The sequence below is a fragment of the Nematolebias whitei genome, chromosome 8 (genome assembly GCF_014905685.2).
Source record: "Nematolebias whitei isolate Nwh7 chromosome 8, NemWhi1, whole genome shotgun sequence".
NCBI classification, from domain to species: Eukaryota; Metazoa; Chordata; class Actinopteri; order Cyprinodontiformes; family Rivulidae; genus Nematolebias; species Nematolebias whitei.
Genome location: NC_056505.1, coordinates 2,236,635 through 2,245,680, shown reverse-complemented (window position 1 = coordinate 2,245,680; position 9,046 = coordinate 2,236,635). Strand labels below are relative to the sequence as shown.

The following is a 9,046-nucleotide window of genomic DNA, read 5'->3' as shown; positions in this document are numbered from 1 at the left end:
TATAAAATAATAATTTAACAGAAACATTCATGTATAAAATAATAATTTATCAGAAACATTCATGTATAAAATAATAATTGAACAGAAACATTCATCTATAAAATAATAATTTAACAGAAACATTCATCTATAAAATAATAATTTAACAGAAACATTCATGTATAAAATAATAATTGAACAGAAACATTCATGTATAAAATAATAATTTATCAGAAACATTCATGTATAAAATAATAATTGAACAGAAACATTCATGTATAAAATAATAATTGAACAGAAACATTCATCTATAAAATAATAATTTATCAGAAACATTCATGTATAAAATAATAATTGAACAGAAACATTCATCTATAAAATAATAATTGAACAGAAACATTCATCTATAAAATAATAATTTAACAGAAACATTCATCTATAAAATAATAATTTAACAGAAACATTCATCTATAAAATAATAATTTAACAGAAACATTCATCTATAAAATAATAATTTAACAGAAACATTAATCTATAAAATAATAATTGAACAGAAACATTCATCTATAAAATAATAATTTAACAGAAACATTAATCTATAAAATAATAATTGAACAGAAACATTCATCTATAAAATAATAATTGAACAGAAACATTCATGTATAAAATAATAATTGAACAGAAACATTCATGTATAAAATAATAATTAACATTATTTATCTGAGGAGCAGCTTTGAGTTTAACTCCATCACTGAACTCTCATCTTGAACAAGCATGAAGGCGACAGTGGAAAGAAAAACTCCCTCATGAGGAAGAAACCTTTAGCAGAACCAGGATCAGGACCAGAGGACCATCTGCTTCGACCGGCTGGGTTTGGTAGGAATAGATACACAATGGCAGGTCAAGAATCACATGTTAAGATAGAAATAGTATCAATTGGGGCAGCACGGTGGTGCAACTGGTAGAGCTGCTGCCTCTCAGCGAGCAGGTCCCTGGTTCAAACCCCGGTCCAGGGGCCTTTCTGGGTGGAGTTTGCATGTTCTCTCCGTGCATGCGTGGGTTTTCTCCAGGTACTCCAGTTTCCTCCCACAGACCAAAAACATGCATGTTAGGCTGATTGGTAACTCTAAATTGTCTCTAGGTGTGAATGAGAGAGTGAATGGTTGTTTGTCTCGTTTGTCTCCATGTGTCCCTGTGATGGACTTGCGACCCGTCCAGGGTGTACCCCGCCCCTCGCACAGGGATTGCTGGACATGGGCACCGGCGACCCCCGTGACCCAAAATGGAATAAGCGGGTAAAGAAAATGGATGGATGGATAGTATCAAATGAAAACTATTCAATTTTAACAATTCATTTAAGAACATGAGGTCAGTTTGTCCTCTAGTAGTCTAAGTCTATAGCAGCATAACAAGCCGACCCTAACTATAGGATTTATCAAAAAGGAAAGTCTTAATCCCAGTCTTAAACTGGACAATGTGTCAGCCTCATGGACAGAAACTGGAAGTTGGTTCCACAAGAGAGGAGCCTGAGAACTGAAAGATCTTCCTCCCATTCTGCTGCTGGAAACTCTAGGAACCACGAGTAAACCTGCAGTCTGAGAGTGAAGTGCTCTGTTAGGAAAATATGGAACAATAAGATCTGTAATATAAGATGGAGCTAGGTTGTTGAGAGCTTTGTAGGTTAGAAGTAAGATTTTGAATTAAGTTCTGGATTTGACAGGGAGCCAATGGAGAAAAGCTAAAACTGGAGAGAGATGATCTCTCCCAGTAACTCCAGTTAAGATCAAAAACGAAAAAGAACTAAAAGAAAAGACACAGAGCAGGTATGCTGCCATCTTGATTATGGATATCTGAATAGTTGTCCTAACATATGAATATCTAAGGGTAGAACATTTTTCATTCAACCTTTATTTCTACAGGTTAATCCCATTGAGCCTCGAGGACTCATTTACAAGAGAGACCTGATTTAACAAATAACACAGATGAGGTACAGACAACAACAGACAATCATATAAAAGCATATAAAAGGAAAAGTAAATGGAAGAAATGAAATTAAAAATGAACCAAAAAAAAACCCATTATAAAACAGGAACATGTCTACACTGATTTGTGCCATGAATTTAGCAGTTGTTTAAAATCCCTTTAAGGTCAAGATCTTCAGAGCTTCAGATCTTTTTACAAGATATTCCAGGAAACAGGAGCGGAGTAGGAGAAGGTCCTTTTGTCTAGTTCAGTCCTCACTGAGGGAACACTGCAGGTAATGATGTCCTGAGAGCGCACGCTGTAGCTGCACTCACACAGAGACATGTAGGAGGAGATGTATGAAGGCAGCAGACCAGGAAGTGATTTAAAGATGAAAATGTACCAGTGAGAGAGCCTGTGTGAAGTTAATGGTGACCAGTTAACCAGTGAATACTGGGTGCAGTGATGGGTACGGTAGTTACAGCCAGTTAATGCACCGTGATAACTTTATTTTATATAACAGACACATATTGATTATATTTTTTGTATTTTATATGTTGGTGTTATATAAATAAACTGAAGTGAATAAACTGAATTCTAAAGCCTGGCAAAGTTTGCAGCTAATCAAACCTTTTAACCAATCACAACCTCTCTACTAACTTACTGACCAATCACAGCCTCTTTACTAACTTCCTGACCAATCACAGCCTCTCAACTAACTTACTGACCAATCACAGCCTCTCAACTAACTTACTGACCAATCACAGCCTCTCTACTAACTTCCTGACCAATCACAGCCTCTCTACTAACTTACTGACCAATCACAGACTCTACTAACTTCCTGACCAATCACAGCCTCTCAACTAACTTCCTGACCAATCACAGCCTCTCTACTAACTTACTGACCAATCACAGCCTCTCTACTAACTTACTGACCAATCACAGCCTCTCTACTAACTTACTGACCAATCACAGCCTCTCAACTAACTTACTGACCAATCACAGCCTCTCTACTAACTTACTGACCAATCACAGCCTCTCAACTAACTTACTGACCAATCACAGCCTCTCTACTAACTTCCTGACCAATCACAGCCTCTCTACTAACTTCCTGACCAATCACAGCGCATCGCTACAAATCATGGTCACTAATAACCGGCAGCCAATCAGAGCGTCTCCTCCGCGCGGCTGAACCAATCCTGTCATAACAACACGCATGATGCTGCCTGACATTGCGCACGCGCACTCTGCGGACAGCTGATAACTCATCTATTATGCTACTTTGCTGTTGAATAAAAATTCCTGCAGAGAGACGTCGGAGGCGCCGCTGGATCACCGGAGGACCGAAACTCAAAGTAAACGCGTCTCTCTGGGCAGTGGAGCAGGGGTTGGCGGGGTAAATGGGCCGACGGTTCGATCCTCAGTGTGTCGGAGGCTGCTGGCCGCTCGGCGCCTTCAGACAAAGCTCAGCTAACAGGCTAACATGTCGAAGAGCGAGCAGTAACATCCGCCAAATATCAGAGTTCTGACCGAATAAATCGGTTCGCAGAGAGGTCCAGAGCTCATAAAGTATCCGAACGTTCCCTTCCACACACGCAGAAGCAGCACCATCACACCCAGCGACCACCCTCAGCTCTCCGGTGAGCAGCGCTACTCGGCAGCTAGCAGCTAGCTTAGCGGTAGCTTGCCCGCCATCTTTAGAGCTCGGTAGGCGGATGTTTCGGTCCGCGAGACGGCGGGAGCGGGCTGGTCGCTGCGCTCGTGCAGTCGGGTCAGAACCCGCAGAACACCAACAGGCCCGCGTGCCGAGCTGCGGGTGGAGCCGCTGCGTGGCTGGACGTGTGCGGAGCAGCCCGTCATTAGCGTTAGCTGCGGCCGGAGCGCAGCAGCGGGCTGGCAGGCTTCTCTGCGCCCGGAGGGTTCGTGGCCCGGCTGCAGGCACAGGCCGGTCCGTAGAGGGCTCCGTGAGACGGGTCCATGTGGTTCTGATGCTGCGCGTCAAAATAAATGGTTCCTGTCGTAAGTTTGTCTTTAAATGTAACGTGTGTGCTGAACATGAGCTCCGCTTCGACAGGCACAAATCACTTTTTACAGGTGACAATAAATAATAACAAGTAATAATAAATAATAACAAGTAATAATAAATAATAACAAGTAATAATAAGTAATAATAAGTAATAACAAGTAATAATAAGTAATAAAAGTGACGAATAAACTTGATGATGTCTGAGAGGAGCAGAATTTATCTTCAGGAAGTTACAGACCTGTTGACAGATGTGAGACAGATGATAAACATGAAGGATGAAACTGGATCCATGGACATTTGACCCTTTGACTAGTTTCACTTCAGGCTAATTACACTTCAGATTAATTTTTTATTATATATATATATTATAAGTTGCGACACCAGAGATGCTCTTTATTTGGTTCATTATAAGTTTATAAAGAGGAATGAGTGAGATGAGTGGGACGTGAGTTTTTCTTCGGGTGATGCTGATCGAATCAGAGCCGATATTGGCTGATTGATTGGCCTAATTTTAATCTAGTGATTACATTTCAAAGCTGCAGTTATTTCTTATTTAGACTCAAACTTTCAATAAGTCTTGCTGACAGTTTGTGTTTTGATGTTGAGCTAAAACAATTTAAACGTCTTTAAAGTGTATGAAATGTTCTCAACCAGCGTCCTCAGACAAACGCTGGTTTTTGTTCTGATGTGAATTATTGATCCTGGACTAGTTTTGGTGCTGAAGGTCGTAAATGAACGAGAAGCAGATTTTAGAGGAGGTTTTGGCAGAGTTGTTTAAAATCAATTTGTTTGACTCATTTTTGTGTCAAACGGATGAATCTGTTTCTGCTTCTGCGTTTTTTACTACAAGTGTGAACAAAAGTTTTATGGTTTTTAAAATGTTTCTGACTCTGCTGTTCTGAAACTTCTCTTTGAGTTTGGGTCCAATCAGCACCAACTGTCTGAACTGAACACTGAAACTTTTAAATCCTTCCTGGTCTCCTTCTTTCGGCTTTCCCCTCTTCAGGGGTCTCCACAGAGAGTCCTCCTCCTCCATTTCTGTCCTCTGTGTCCACTGTCCTCACTCCAACTACCTCCATGTCCTCTCTAACTGCATCCATGTGTCTCCTCTGTCTTTTTCCTGCGGCTGCATTTCTAACATCCTTCTACCAATAGACCCACTGTCCCTCCTCTGGACATGTCCAAACCACTGTCCCTCCTCTGGACATGTCCAAACCACTGTCCCTCCTCTGGACATGTCCAAACCACTGTCCCTCCTCTGGACATGTCCAAACCATCTCAGTGTGTCCTCTCTAACTTTATCTCCCAGTTGTTCAACCTGTGCTGTACCTCTGATCATCTCATTCCTGATCTTCTCCATCCTTGTCTCTCCTAAGGAGAACCTCAACATCTTCATTTCTTACACTTCCAGTTCTGTCTCCTGACATTTTGTCTTTTTGTCCATGTCTCTGTCTCCAGACCATACAACATAGCTGGTCTCACCACTGTCTTGTAAACTTTTCCTTTGACCTTTGCTGAAACTTTTCTCCATCACTCCATCCTGCCTGGACTCTCTTCTTCTCCTCTTCACCACACTCCCCATGTTCCTGGACAGTGGACCCCAAGTCCTTGAAGTCCTGCACCTTTGTGACCTCTGCTCCTTGTAGCCTCACTGTTCCACCTCCTCCCTCTCATTCACACACATGGACTCTGTCTTTCTACGGCTGACTTTCATTCCTCTTCTTTCAAGTACATACCTCCACCTCTCCAAGTTCTCTTCCACCTGTTCCCTGTTCTCACCACAGATCACAATGTCATCTGCAAACGTCATCGTCCACGGGGATTCCTGCCTGATCTCATCTGTTAGTTGGTCCATCACCAGAGCAAACAAGAAGGGGCTCAGAGCACATCCTTGATGAACTCCCACCTCCACCTTGAAGCTATCAGTCACTCCTACAGCACATCTCACCACTGTCCTGCTGTCCTCATACATGTCCTGCTGTCCTCATACATGTCCTGCTGTCCTCAGACATGTCCTGCTGTCCTCAGACATGTCCTGCTGTCCTCATACATGTCCTGCTGTCCTCAGACGTGTCCTGCTGTCCTCATACGTGTCCTGCTGTCCTCATACATGTGCTGCTGTCCTCAGACATGTGCTGCTGTCCTCAGACATGTGCTAATGTCCTGCTGTCCTCAGACATGTCCTGCTGTCCTCAGACATGTCCTGCTGTCCTCATACATGTCCTGCTGTCCTCATGCATGTCCTGCTGTCCGCAGACATGTCCTGCTGTCCTCAGACATGTCCTGCTGTCCTCATACATGTCCTGCTGTCCTCAGACATGTCCTGCTGTCCTCATACGTGTCCTGCTGTCCTCATACATGTGCTGCTGTCCTCAGACATGTGCTGCTGTCCTCAGACATGTGCTAATGTCCTGCTGTCCTCAGACATGTCCTGCTGTCCTCATACATGTCCTGCTGTCCTCATACATGTCCTGCTGTCCTCAGACATGTCCTGCTGTCCTCATACATGTCCTGCTGTCCTCATGCATGTCCTGCTGTCCGCAGACATGTCCTGCTGTCCTCAGACATGTCCTGCTGTCCTCATACATGTCCTGCTGTCCGCAGACATGTCCTGCTGTTCTCGTACATGTCCTGCTGTCCTCATACATGTCCTGCTGTCCGCAGACATGTCCTGCTGTCCTCATACATGTCCTGCTGTCCTCAGACATGTCCTGCTGTCCTCAGACATGTCCTGTACCAGTCTAACTTACTTCTCTGCCACTCCAGATCTCCTCATGTAACACCACACCTCCTCCCTCGGCACCCTGTCAGATGTTTTTTCTAAATCCACAAAGACACAACGGAGTTCTTTCGGACCCTCTCTGTTCTTCTCCATCATCATCCTCAAGCCAAGCTTACATCTGTGGTAGGGATGGGGCCGATCCGGTATCGGCCTCCCATACCAGCATAATTTACGTTTCGTTTCTTTCTGATCCAGCCTGCAGATCTCTGATCCATGATGCATGTCTGTGTCTGCTGAAACTTCTCCACATGTGATCCCCTGCCGGCTGCTCTGCACGTTGGCTTCAAACGATGGACTGGATTTCCTGAACGTGTCTCATGAACCCAGAGCAACAAGACCCACCTCACATTCAGGAAATCCAGTTCATAGTTTGCAGCAGCTACAACGTGAGTAAGAATGTGAAGACAGCAGCAGCACTGTGGCTAACAGCTAACAGACTTTCATCCAAACACGTCCGCTGTGTGCAAGTGTTTTACACTCAACACCACAAAACACGACGGCAGCGTCTGCAGAGCCGCAGCGCCGAGAGGAGGAAGCTCCGTTGCGACCTACAATTCAACAAACTTAATCAAACGTAGCGCCACATTAAACCACGGTGAAGTTAGGTTTACGTTGGACATTCAGGCTCCGGGGCTCCAGCGGTGTCTTCTTCTCGTTCAGTCCGAAGCAGGCAGTCTGATTTCAGTCTGTGAGGAGGGGCCGACTGAGCACGGCTAATGTTCACAGAGAAGTTGCTAAACTTCATCGTAATTAATGACCAACCACTGTCAGGTGTAGAAAACAGAGGACCTCACAGCTTTACTGAATATTTGCAGCCAAGATCTAGTTTATCCTCCAGGAGATATTTATCAGTACAACAGTAGACAATCATTAAAAAAGCATATGAATTGTAAAAAATACCAGAAAATTATATATATATATATATATATATATATATATATATATATATATATATGAAACAAAAATAGTTAGATTATAAAGTGATGTAAAATTCTAAAAAACAGGAACGTGTGTGTTGGTTTATACCATGAACTTGGATGTTTGAAGCCATTTAATCACTTTAATATCCACTTTAAAGTAGGAATATAAAACAAACATGTTTTGTGTTAGCAGAATTTATTTCTAACTTTGAAACTTATCCCACATTAATAAAACTTAAAGTTTCCTTTTTGGTCATGCACGTATATATTTGTACACATTGTACTTGCCTGTAGAGACATTCCAGCCAGTCAGTACCGGTCCTTCTCATCCTCTTTAGTGTCCAGCCTCTCATACAACTCTTCACCTTCTGCTTTGTCTCAGCCTCCTCCCTCTTGGCTCTACGTCCCATCTCCTTATCTTCCTGTCTCCTCTCCCCGTCATGTGTCTTCTTGGCTTGACAACAGTTGCTGTTTTAAATGTGCTGTATAAATAAATGTGACTTGGCTAACCTCTCTCTTTGAACATCTTCCTGCACGTCACTGTTCCACCACCAGGTTTCCTGATCATTCTGTCCAGATGACACACCAAGTCCTTCCCACCTGTCTCTCTAACTACTGTTGCTGTCCTAGTCCAGTCATTGTTCTGGATCGGTTTTTTCGGTCCTTTAAAACGTCACTTTTTCATCGACAACGATCAGGAAACCCTTTACGAAAACTAAGTGCCGATAAATTGTTCCATGGTTTCCAATCAGTCGTCAGCCGTTTCATTGCTTCTTCGTTTCATCCTATAGATCTGGTTTCCATGGAAACCTTCGTCATCTAGTCATTTCAAAATAAAGCCATTTTCTGTATGTTTTGATTGACGGCTCACTGAGCCTAGAGGAGCCTCCATGCGGGGTTCACGAAGGATCCTATGGTCCTTTAGAGCAGTGGTTCTCGAGTGGGCTCATGAGAAAATCAACACAAATCAAATGAACTTTAAACATGGTAGCATATTTGGCCTGACTGGTTAAAATTAAACGAATGTGTATATATTTGTAGAACTTATAGTCTTTGCTAAATGTTTACTAAGCAATGTGTCGGGGTCTCAAGCAACATCCAGTTTAAACCGCTGCTTTAGAGTCCAACAAACGACCATTTTTAAACATCCATCCAAACGTCCTTTTTGTGTCTGTCACTTGTGATTTTGGGCTCACGTTTTAAAAACGTGTTCTTCTGCAGGGCCTCTGATCAAACTTCTCTCGTATCGTGTTTAAAGATACTTAAATGGTGACATTTAACACCACCTGTAATGTGGTGGTCAGCACACGTCTGAACCCGAGTCTGTGCCCAGAACCAGCCTGTAGGAACCAGAACCAGCCTGTAGGAACCAGAACC

General features: G+C 42.9%; 1 protein-coding gene across 4 annotated transcripts in view; it reads left to right on the top strand.

The window, feature by feature from the left end:
• The first annotated feature begins 3,178 nt into the window (after positions 1–3,178).
• The window catches only part of LOC119413741 (bromodomain-containing protein 3), an 18,251-nt gene continuing 12,383 nt past the window's right edge, over positions 3,179–9,046 (top strand). For all 4 annotated transcript variants that reach the window (XM_037680799.1, XM_037680797.1, XM_037680798.1 and 1 more), the window contains exon 1: positions 3,179–3,296. The gene's annotated coding sequence lies outside the window, so the exon portion shown is untranslated. The remainder of the gene's footprint in view (positions 3,297–9,046) is intronic.